Source organism: Oratosquilla oratoria, chromosome 32 (genome assembly GCF_046742065.1).
Source record: "Oratosquilla oratoria isolate Oo_2021 chromosome 32, ASM4674206v1, whole genome shotgun sequence".
Lineage (NCBI taxonomy): Eukaryota > Metazoa > Arthropoda > Malacostraca > Stomatopoda > Squillidae > Oratosquilla > Oratosquilla oratoria.
In genome coordinates this window covers 9,657,199-9,670,287 of record NC_134808.1, presented here as the reverse complement: position 1 = coordinate 9,670,287, position 13,089 = coordinate 9,657,199, and the positions used below count along the sequence as shown (strand labels likewise).

Sequence of the window (13,089 nt, the reverse complement as noted above, 5' to 3'; positions counted from 1 at the left end):
TTAACTCCCTACAACTTTTGTTGTACCAGCATTTTACATATTCTTTTTCTTGTTTTTGTCTTGGGACATACTTTTCCACTCCTTTTTTGTAAATTTTTGTCAAAATATTCCATTTCTCTTCCACTGATGTTTCTTCTTTGTATATTTCTTCCCAGTTTTCTTGTTGGAAGAATTCTCTTATTTCATCAAAGTTTGTTTTTTCATACATCAATCTTCCTTTTCTATATTGTTCATTTCTTTTCATATATTTTTCTTCATTAAGTTCCAGTTCAATCAATATGTGGTCACTTTTACCTATTGGTGTTTTATATTCAATCTTGTCCACTATTCTAGGTTCAGATGTAATTATTAAGTCTAGCCTCGATGGTTCTTCTTCATTTCTATACCTAGTGTTCTCTTGTATCCATTGTGTCATTGAATGGTCAGTAATCATCTCAAGTAGAGCATTTCCCCATGAGTGATCACCACTCTTTACTGTCATTTCTTCCCAGCAGATTTCTTTGCAATTAAAGTCGCCCATCATAACTATTCTTCCTCCGTCTTCCATTATTTTAGTTAATGCTATCTTTGTGTCCTCTAGCATACTTTTATATTCACTCTCCTCCCATGAGGCTGTTTTCGGAGGCACATAATTGATCACAAATTTTCTGCTCTTCTTATCTCTGTCTTCCACTTCTATCATAATCATCTCTACTGTATTCTTTCCATATATGACACCTTTCACGTTTATATCCTTCTTAGTCAGGAACATAACTCCACCCCCTTGCTTTTTCTCTCTGTTTCTAATCCAATAATTGTATGCATCATGTCCTACACTGTTGGGTGGTAGTGGACCTTTTAATTTTGTTTCTACAATTCCCATTATGTCCGGTTCTTTTTCTTTCAAATAATCATTCAGCTCATTCAATCCTGTTATTAATCCATCTATATTTGTGTAAGACACTCTTAGTTTTCTGCCACTTCCATTGTGTTCTCTGTTTCCCTTATGTTTTTCTTTTGTATGTCGAACTTCCTTAGTTTCATGTTCACTACTCTCCAATAGAATCTCTCTTTCTCTGACTCCGTTCTGTTCTCGTTTTTTGTCTTAGCTTCCAGTCTTTTCTGCTTTTCTTCCTCTCTTTCCTCTTTATTCATTTCTCTTTTTATCCATATCTTTTTGTGTTGTTCACTTGTTGCTAGTTTCCCTGTTTTGGATAAGATATTCTCTGCCGTTGTTTGTGACTTGAATTTAATCTTAATTGGTCTGGTCTTGTCTGTGCTATACTTTCCGAGTCTAAATTTCTCTTCAATTTGTTTCATAATTCCTGGTTCATCTTCCTGAACTGATTCTAGTAATTGGCTTACTTTTTCATTTTCCTCTTTGATTCTTGTGGTTCTATCTGTGTTGTGTTTCTCTTCCATTCCTAATATAATTATACATTTCTTCTTGTCTGCTAAATCCCTTACTATATTCTCCTTTTGTCTCATCACTTTAATAACTGAGTCTTCAGTATGTTCTTTCAATTGCTGTTTGACTATGTCAGTGAATGAAATCTTATTTCCTTCTTGGGTTTGCTTCCAATTTTTACTTTCTTTAGCTATTGTTTCTCTGTTTTCTTTACTATTCTTCTTCAATTCCTCATTCTCCCCCTTTACCTCTCTTAACTGTCTTTTTAGTTCTTCTATTTCATCAGTTAAGTTTTTATTCGCCTTTTCCAGTTCTTCCAATCTTTCAACCCTTTTTAAAATGGTGTTCATATGACCTAACCTACTCTCCAAGTCCTCGATCACCTTATCAACCTTCTTCTCTAGTCTTGTCAGTCGGGGGGGGTTTGTGTCCCCCCCACTCTCTTTAAATCCCTTGAAAATATTCTCATCACTTTCTGCTATATTGCTCCTATCTATACCTCTAATCTTCACATTCCTATTAGACATGTTATCATCCAACTCGTCTTGGGGTCGTTTGTCTACCTTACGGCGGCCCGTCAGGGCCATTTCCTCCACCTCCTCATTACCTTCCATTTCCCCAGCAATCCCTCCCCCTCTCCTCTTTCCTTACTTTCCCACTACCTCACGAGCAATTTCCCCCCCCCCCCCCTGCAAATACAAAAAGGCACTTCTCTTTGCGTTGGTATCCACAATCTGCACTTTTCTTCAGAGCGTTCTTCAAGCCGTCCGTTCGTTGAAAGTGTGTGTGTGTGTGTGTGTGTTCATGGTTCATTGATTCATTGGTTTCGGTATGTGTGTTCATGGTTCATTGATTCATTGGTGGTTCGGTGTGTGTGTGTTCATGGTTCATTGGTTCATTACCTATGTTTTGTAATTGGCCATGATCATAGAATTAAAACAGTTCCTGGCAAGATGGTAGACTGCACAGACGAGTGTATTCAGTGCCTCATACCTGTAAGGGCAAGGCAAGAAGGTCTACAGTGCGACGTGTGTGAAGTGGCAACACAGGAAATGTAGTACTGGCATATCTCGTGCTGATTACTGGACAGCTGTGAAATCCGGCAATTCCATTGATTGGAATTGTAATACTTGCACCTACACTGACGAACCAACGTCCCATCCAGTGGACGACCCAGCCACCCCTGCAATGGAACACGAACCATACATCCCTGACGTTGAACTAGAGTCTTCAATTGATGACCCACCTGACTTGCCAATGGAAATAGAGGAATCACTTGACGACCCAGCCATACAAAATAATGAACTGCAGCCAGAAAGTGAAATTACATTCCAGCTCTTTGAGAAGGGCACACAGCATGGTAGAGACAAGCTTGTTGACAGTCATGGGTACACTTACAACAAAAAAATGCAGCAATCGAATGTAACTTACTGGCAGTGTACTGTTCGTCCGAAAAGAAACCCATGCAAGGCACTGGTAACACAGAGAAATGGAAAATTTGTAAAGAACAATATGTTGCACAACCATTCACCATCAACTGGCTCTGATATTGCCACTAAAGTAACATTACAGGTAAAGAAACTGGCAGCACAAGATCTATTTAAGCCAGCATCTGCTATAGTGGATGATGTTCTGCTAAAAGTGATGGGAAATGCACCATGCCCTAGTTTGCCTAAGCCAGAGCACTTGGCAACAACAGCAAACAAAGACAAATCTTAAGACCGACAGAGCCGAAAAACCTGCAATTTGAACTAGATGTAAATCACATTCCTGACAACTTTCATATAGGTGACGTATCACTTCGTGAACACCACCATTTGATAGTTGCAACAACAAAACAAATAGAACATCTAATGAAGGCAAAGTCATGGTATATTGATGGCACGTTTAAATTATGCAGGCAACCTATTACACAGTTGATGACAGTCAACGCTTTTGTGAGGACAGAGGACCATGCAAAACAAGTCCCCTTACTATTTGTCATTATGTCTGGGAGAAAAGAGTGTTTACCAAAAAGTTTTCCACGAAGTTTTAACTAGACTGCCAAATGAGCCTTCTGTTCAACACATAACAATCGACTGAGAAAGCAATGTGGAAACTCTTGCCTGAGGTTTTGCCTAATGCTAAGGTCAAGGGATGCATATACCATTGGACGCAAGCTATATGGAGAAAAGTTAGTCAATTTAGCTAATTGCCTACAGATTTTTTTTTTTTATATTTCTGTTGAATAGTAGTTTTTAAACAAATTGTATCACCATAATGTGACCAGATTTTTTTCTTTTGTACACTACAATGTCTAATTTCTTTGTTTTGAAATACATATGTAGGTTTAAGAGGTTGGTCTCCAGCATTACAAAGGATTACAAAGGCGGAGCATGCCGACAGGAGACCTTTTGGTCCATATCTAGGTCGGATGCAAAAAAAATCAATAATAAATTAATAAATAAAAACTATAATAATGTAAATAACAAATAAAATACATAAATAAATGCATAGGTATAGTTAGATAATAAACAAACAGGTAAATAGTAAATAATAATGAATTGACATATAACTAATAATAAATGAAAATCAAAACAGACAAATGATGACAAAACAAAAACAAATAATATGAAATAAATTATAATCATTACAGCATCTTGCTTAGGTGTTTATCTAAATAATTCTTAAAGCTTCGAACTGAACTACATTGCACTACCTGTGCAGGAAGTTTATTCCATTCATTAACTACACGGTTGGCAAAGTTGTTTCTACCTACTTCCAAATTGATTCTATTTTTGGACACATGATGACGGGACGTACAAATACTTGCGGAAAGTGATGGCCCTTCCATTTTTGCCTGAGGCAGATATAGATCCCATGTTTGAACGTCTCTCTCGCCAAGCTACCACAGCCCAGTTACAAACGATAATACAGTATATTTCAAGAACATGGATCCACAACTCCTTATGGCCAACTTCTAGCTGGAGTGTTTTCAATCAGTCTGTCCATACCAATAATGACATTAAAGGCTGGCACAAACTTCTCAACAAATGTGCTACAGGTAGATGTAACCTCCAGTATTACCTCCTTGTAAGCCTTCTCCACAAAGGCAAAATTGACATCTGTCTACATAAGGCTGGTATCCGAAAAAAAGCTACGAAGGATCCAACGGAAAAAATATAGAGACTTACAGGGTAAAAGATTCACTCTTTGGGCTGAACACGTGAGGGGTGAGAGATCTGCATATCAGTTGCTGAAAGCATGTGCTCATCTCATTGGCCCAGTCCGCAGCTGAATCTTGCATGTACGTAGCTGTTTTTTAAATCAAAGTTTCTTTTTTCTAAATCTGTCACTACTTTTTTTAATCTTGCATATATGTAGCTCTTTTTATGTGGGCAAATTGAGCTTTTTTTATTACTTTTCAGTATCTGAATCTTACATGTATATAGCTGTTTTTTAATAATTATTTCTTTTTTAATTATATGTGGGGGAATTGACTCGTATGTGGGCGAAATGACCGTAATGCAATGTGATCATTATATCATACAGGCAAAACTAGTGACCAGGCACCGGTGTGTATGTAGTGAAGAGGTTAATGATAGAATACCTCTAAATGTTATGATTTACAGTTCTGTAATGTTTTCTTGACGTTTTGGGCAATATCACACAAAACACCAGTGTTTTAGGTGTAATGACTCGGGCACAGACAAAAACCCCCAGGAGAAAAAAAAATGGACAACTCCCCCCCCCCCCTTAAAAATGTAATATAGGGAAAAATACAGGCTAAAGATAAACAGTTCATTGGAATAGGCGTGAAATAACAATTTCATGGAATAGGTGTGAAACTAAGCAGAGTTTTGTCATGTGTGTTCTCACCTTTCCTAGTATCAGTATAAACATTCCCTATAAGGAGCATGACCTTCACCAGAAGTTACAGTCAAATCTGTAGCACCATGGAGATCATCAAAAATAATGGTAAATTTTTAGTTTCGACCATGGGCGCAATATAGCAATAGAAAATTAATTATTAATTTTGTAAATTATAATGTATCAACGTAATACGCAATTTTGTGAGCAGAAATAAAAGACAAAAAAGGTGCTAAAACAGATTTTGTAAGTAACAAAGTCGTGTCAGACAAATGGTACGCCATGTTTGTTATGATAGATGCCGACGTCGAATAAATGAAAGGATGATAAATTCATCTAAACTAAACTAACCTAACCTGTGTTTAATTAATCATTACCTGCAAATTAAATGTCATCCGGCTCATCCTCGTTGTCGTCGTCATGAGAGACGTTGGTGGGCTTTTCAACCACTCTCTCAGCTTGCGGGGTATACAAAGTTCTTGCAGCTTGAAGGAATGCATGTATCTCCGCTCCATAACATTCCTTCAAGAAAATGTACCTGGCGAGGTACTGTCAGAAGTACCGAGGCTGTCAATTGACAGACGACAAGATGGCGTCCCGAACCTATGCTACTGACTTTGTTCATTAGCATATTTGCTTGTAGCAAGGTATTTTTTTTTTTTTTCATTTCCGCCCACAAAATTCCATATTACGTTGATACATTTTAATCTACAAAATTAATAATTAATTTTCTATTGCTGTATTGCACCCATGGTTAAAACTTAAAAAAAAAAAATAAAAAAAATAATAATAATAATAATAATAATAATAATAATGATAATAATAATAATAATAATTAATAAGGGAGGGCCCAAGCTAAGTGCAGGAGGTTGTATGTTTACCAAGAAGAGTGCCAACAAGACAAGGATACAATGAGAATGTTCCCAGAGAAGTGCCCTTTCGTGTAAGGGGAGTGCTCACACATATACAGATGAAGGAGATAGTTGCGACAACACCCCACAGCCATGATCCTTATCCTGCTCATGTTGCAACTACAAAGGTGAAAGCCCCCCCCCCCCGAGGCCCAGTACTTTGACGTAGTGGGGGGGCTTCCGTGTAGTAAAGACGGGCTGAGCTGTGCCAGCCAGGTGCAACCATACTGGAGAGGTCAGCCCCGAGCTACCAGACGAAAACTGAGCCAAAAGTCTTTATGTTGACAACCCTAGCCTGGCTTTGATTATGGACTGGGGTGCTCTTGGGATTTGTCGCCCTCATCCTGTGACAGTTGTTTTAGGATGAGGTTTTTGATCTATCACTATTTTCAATTTTTCCTTCTCTTATCAGGATTGATCTAAAGTTGACAACCTTGGTTCTCTCTTGGAACATTCTTTTGACTGCTCTTTTGATCTGATGGAGGGTGGAGTGGCATGACATGCCGCTCCACCCGTAAAATTCGAGTACCTGACATGCACGAGCGAGGGGAAAGTCTAAATGTCAAACATGGCTCCCAGAGCTGGGCCAGAACTCGACGGACGGATGGCGCCTTAAGCTCTGGGAGTCATGTGTATAACCAGGCAGTAGTCTCTAGGGAGGCCACCTTATGTGGCCATCACATCCCTCCCTTGTTGGGCTCCGATATTCTTGGGAATTTTGGTGGGCGGAGGACTGCCAGGTCGAAGTAATATACACTCGTACAAATGGCAAGTGTACCCCCTTCTTCCCCTCCTTCTCCACTGGGACACCAGGGTGACAAAACTGGTGTCAAAAATGTAAATGAAAATTTAAGAGTTATATTCAGCCCTAATGTTGGTTTAGACTTAAATTATAAAGTTCGTTATGAGACAGCAAAGAATTTTGGACCTGTAGAACGAATGAAGTTAAAGGTTTCTTGTAATGAGCAGTTTTTTAATCTCTATATTACATATGAAAAGGCTTTTTCAGCCCGAGAAGTAATTGAATATATAAAGAAAAAGGAAGATGAAGACCTTATATTCTCAAGACAATCTAAATTACTGGATGTTAGAAATATTGATGATGAAGATGGTGATTTTATTCCTAAAATTTCTGAACCAAATGGCAAAGATCCAAAGAACAGGAAAATGCAAATTCCCATTTGGCATATCGCTACATATAAAGAGGGACAAAGTAATCTAATAAAGGCCTGGGAGAATCTGGAGGAATTTGTAGGATCCATTCCAGATGGAAATGTGAAAAAGTATGGAAAGAAAATATTAATTAAGGCAGTCAGCAAAAGTCAGGCTATTTTATTAACATCTTTTAAAGATCAACCTAGCAATGTTGTAGAGGCCATAACCCCTCATAGATCATTTAACACCGCTAGAGGGGTTGTATACTGCAAAGATTTGTGTGACTTTAATGAAGAAGAGATCCTTAGACGATGTCCTGATAATATATTAGCTGTAAAAAAAACTTAAAGGAATTAATGGTGCCATACAGCTCACTTTTCATTCACCTTACCTTCCAGACTATGTAAAGATTAGTCGTTTAAATTTACAAGTTAAGAAATTTAAAGCACGACCTATGCAATGTCATCATTGCTTTGACTTTGGTCACATTAAGGAAAAATGTCCTAACAATGCACGATGTTATATATGTTCAGGTATGCATGCACTAGGTGAAACTTGTGAAAAAGAAAGGTTCTGTTTTCATTGTAGAGGTGGCCATTCACCAAATTGGCGTCACTGCCCAATCTACAAATTTGAAGGTGAAGTGCTAGAAACAGCAGCCAATGAGCACATCAGTTTTGCAGCTGCTAAATATAAGCTTAAAAGAAACAAAAACCCACTATTTACCTATGCAGATGCTGCCAAGAATTCTAACAATGATCCTAACGTTCAATCTGGAATGAATAAAAGGGATGCCCCTGTTTCATTAGACAACACCTCTACAGTTCATAGCGAGAACACAATAGTAGTTCTACCCACCACCTCTTCCAAGCCTAGTGTCCTTCCAACAACCTCCTCACCTTCAGTCAAGCAAAAAACCAACATCTCGAAATCCAAAGATGGATTCTGGACCCCTTCTAGACCAAAGAACGGTAGACCAGCTTCTCCTCAAAATTTTGTATTAGAAACATCTAATAAGTTTACTGCCCATGATCCTTTTGGACCATCACATTCTATTACACCTTTTAAAGATATGGCATCATCCAGCTCGTGCTGTGAATTGAATTTGGTAGGTGCAGGCAACTCTAATCAGATGCAGAGTGGAACATCACATTTCAAAAGCAGTATTAAACCTTTGGGCTCTTCTGAAATGGAGATTTCTACTGACAGTAATTCCGGGGTTAGACGGGTAAGTGCCTCTGAATTGAAGGGAAAATTTTTTGAAAAATCTAACTCAAAAGAATAAACAAGACATAAAGAGAAAGACATTATCGCCTGATTCTAAAAGTAAAGATCAGGGCTCCAAGGTAAAGAGACTAAATTACAACTTCAAGTCCTTTAATAAAAATACCCCAGAATTCCAGTCCAAAGATAATTTGGCTGGATCCAAGAAAAAATAAATTATTTTCACGTTCAACATCCTCCAATGGAACTGCCTGGGTCTTCGTACTCGAGCAGAGGAATTGAAAGTGCTGATGAAGGATAGTAATCCAGGTATCATTTGCCTCCAGGAAACAAAACTTGGAAATACATCTATTAATCCTGGGTTGAATTACAATATTTACACCTCCACTCCTCCTCCTGGAGACAGGGCACATGGAGGAGCTGCAATTATAATAAATAAAGGTATTCAGCATGCAATTGTGAGATTAAATTCACCTCTTCAGGCTGTAGCAATTAAAGCTATATTGGGAAAATCAATTACTGTTTGTTCCATCTATCTGCCTGGTGCAGCTGGTTTCACTAATGTAGATCTACAGAACCTTATTAATCAGCTTCCTCCTCCATTCTTAATATTAGGAGATTTTAATGCACACAATCCACTATGGGGTGGAAATGATCGAGATATGTATGGCAACATTGTTGAAAACATTTTGAATGCAAATGACATTATCCTTTATAATGATGGATCAATGACCTATCATAATATCCATACTAATACATATTCAGCCATTGATCTAAGCATAAGCTCATCGAATATTGCTATGGATTTTAATTGGTCAGTTGACAATTATTTGCATGGCAGCGATCATTACCCTATACATTTGAAATATACAGAAAATATCCCTACTTGCTCTCCACCCAAGTGGAAAGAGGAGGCAGACTGGAATAAGTATAGGCAGGTTTTACAAATAGATAGGGAATTTGATTCTTTTGACTCTCATTTGGAGGCTTATTCATACCTATCAGAGAAAATCATAAATAGTGCTGAAGAATCAATACCTCAAACAGGAAACCAACCCCGAAGGCCTGCAGTTCCTTGGTGGGACAAGAAATGTAATGTTTTTCGTAAGATAACAAGAAAATGTTATAGGAGGTATAAAACCACTGGATCTCAAACATCCAAGATAATTTATCAGCGTGCATTGGCTAAGAAACGCCGATATTATAGAAAAGCTAAAAGAGAATCCTGGTTATATTATATCAATGGAATATCTTCAAAAACACCATCTCGATTTGTTTGGAGGAAGATTCGCAAACTTAGTGGAAAATTTATACCTTCACCTCTTCCAACTTTGAAAATAAACAACAATCTAATCACTGACCCTGGTGAGGTAGCGAACACTCTAGGGAAACATTTCTCAGATGTCTTGAGTCCAAACAATTATTCAGAAGAATTCCAACAAATAAGAAATTCTCAAGTTACCATAAATTTCACATCCAACTCTTCTGAAGAGTATAATACAGAGTTCTCTCTAGAAGAACTGTATAGTGCGTTGTCTTCAACTGAAGACACGTCTCCTGGAGAGGATAGAATTTTGTACTCGATGATACGCCAACTCCCTGCTGAAGCTAAGCTCTTTCTCTTGAAAATCATCAATAAAATATGGAAAACGGGGGCTTTACCTAGGAGCTGGAAAATTTCCATCGTCATTCTAGTTCAAAAACCTTTCAAAGACCCCTTTCAACCAACCAGCTATCGACCTATAGCACTGACTAGCTGCGTATGTAAATTAATGGAAAAAATGATAAAAACTCGTCTGGTATGGTACTTGGAATCTAAGAATTTACTTTCTCCCCATCAATACGGATTCCGAAAAAACCGAAGTACCCTGGATCCTCTTTTAAAACTCTCTAATGAGATCCAACAAGGTTTTGCTACAAGCAAACAAACTATTGGAGTGTTTTTTGATATGGAGAAGGCTTATGACACCACTTGGCGACATGGTATACTTAAAAAGTTTTATAAAATGGGTGTAAGGGGAAATATGTTGAGATTTTTAAGTTCCTTTTTATCTAATCGGTATCTCAAAGTACGGGTGGGAAACACTTTATCATCTTCCTTTTGTCAAGAGGAAGGGGTCCCACAAGGTAGCGTTTTAAGCGTTACTTGTTTTGCTGTTGCTATTAATGGGATAATGAACACACTTGGCCCCCGAGTTAAAGGGTCATTATTTGTTGATGACCTTGTCATATATGTTTCATCATATGATGCCCTTTCTGCATGTCATGACCTACAAAGATCTATAAATAATACATCAAAATAGGTTTTGAATAATGGTCTTAAATTTTCTACCACCAAGACTGTGGCAGTACGTTTTACCAGAGGTAGACGTCAGGAGGAAGTTCCAAATCTGATTTTAAATGGGGAAATTTTACCTTATGAGGATGAAGTTAAATTTTTAGGGTTAACATTTGATAAAAAACTAACTTGGGAAAGTCACATAGATAACTTGAAGCGAAAAGTAAGAAAATCTTTGGATATTTTGAAAGTCGTGTCCAGTTTTGATTGGGGGGCAGATAAAAAATCATTACTGCGTCTTTATGTCGCTCTAAGTTGGATTATGGTTGCCAAATATATTCTTCAGCATGTAAAACAAGACTGAAGGAACTGGATGTTATTCACAATATGGGTTTAAGGATCTGCTCTGGAGCATTCAGAACATCTCCTGTGGAGAGTATTTATGTAGATTGTCATCAGCTTCCTTTAGACCTTCGTCGGGAGGAGCTAGGTCTACGATATCTAGCAAGAATTAAAAGTACTCCAGAGAATCCAACCTTCAAACTGATAAATCAGAACCTGTCAGTAAACTATAGAGCTAATACAAAGCCTCTCCATGTTCGTTCTAAAGATCAACTGGGAAATGGCAGTTTGCTTGATGAACATATTTTACCTGTTAAATATCCAGACAACCCTCCATGGCTGGTACCACAAGTTGAGCGTTGCTCAGTTAATATTGTCAAAAAGAACTCTCCTCCAGAAGTGGTTCGAGCAAAGTTCTTAGAACATGACCGACAGCATGTCAAAGATTTTAAAATTTTTACCGATGGCTCTAAATCGAATGAAGGTGTTGGTTGTGCAGTTGTCACCGGAGACCACTCGAGATTGGGACGGCTGTCCAATGCAGCGTCGTCATTCACAGCTGAACTAACAGGAATTGTCCATACCTTAAAAGAAGCTTCATTAACTAAAGCTAAGAAATTTGTTATATATACAGATTCAAAAAGTGCCATAGATGTTGTATGCCAGCTCAATACTTCCCACCCGCTAGGACAAAAAGCACAAGAGTGGCTACAATTCATTCACTCCTGTCATAAATCTGTGTTTTTTTGCTGGATCCCTACCCATGTGGGAATAAGAGGGAATGAAGTGGCTGATGAAGAAGCTAAGGAAGCTAGTAAGAAAAGCAGAATTGATGTGCGAAAATTGCCCCATTCTGATCTGTATAAACCTATCAAGTCTTACATCAGACAGAAGTGGCAGGATCGTTGGTCTGATCCTCTTCTTGCCACTAACAGGAAATATAAAAGCATTAGGCCTAACACATCATACTGGCCTTCTGTGTTCCATGCTGATAGGAGAACTGAAATAGTCCTAAGTAGGTTGAGAATGGGTCATACCCATCTGACACATAAGTTTCTGTTAGAAGGATCAGATGCACCCGAGTGTGATTGTGGCAGTCCTCTGACAATTGGTCACATTCTGATGCACTGTCAGCTGTATGCTAGAGCTCGACGTAAATATGGGCTTGCTGGCAAGCCCATGCCAAATCTTGTAGGGGATGACGCAGATGTAGCTGGATTAGTTAAATTTTTAAAAGAAATTAATTTGTTTTATAAGCTCTAACTTTTATGTAAATATTATCTAGATCTTACTTTATTTTATGTATTCGTTAATTCATTATCATCATATATATGAATTTAATTTTTTCAAATTTGTAAATTCATTTTGGTTTTTATCCATTCAAATTTTTAAATTCATTTTGGTTTTTACTCATTCAAATTTTTAAATTCATTTTGATTTTATTCATTCAAATTTTTAAATTCATTTTGATTTTTATTCATATGCATAGTCTTACTATGCAACTTATCTTTATTTTAAATTCATTCCATTAACATCTCATTAATTTCAATTTTCATCAATTCATTGTGGCGCTGAATGATCATTTTGGTCCCAGTGCCTGGCCGTCGACCAAAAACTCATAAATCAATCAATCAACAAAGGTGAAAGCAGCCATAAAGGAGACTGCTACTACAAACTGCTGCAGGCCAGGACAGATTGTAGCAGATGCGCTTGTCCATCAACCTGTAGAGGTGTGAGCACATAGGGCGTATTGCATCTGTCAAGCGTTGTGTCAGACGTCTGCAGAAGGGATGTGTTCCAAAAGATCCTGAGGGGTTTTGTCTGGGGGAGTTTTGTCCTAGGGGGGTTTTGACCTACACATGTAATGACTAACCAGGTTGGTAGTTTCAACCCATGCTACTGCTTTTGTATTTGGGAGTGATAACCCCATACTTAATGGTCCA

At 37.9% G+C, this 13,089-nt stretch overlaps 1 protein-coding gene across 1 annotated transcript in view; it reads left to right on the top strand.

The window, feature by feature from the left end:
* The window catches only part of LOC143041764 (pescadillo homolog), an 83,026-nt gene that overhangs the window by 17,080 nt on the left and 52,857 nt on the right, over window positions 1-13,089 (top strand). The window lies entirely within an intron of this gene.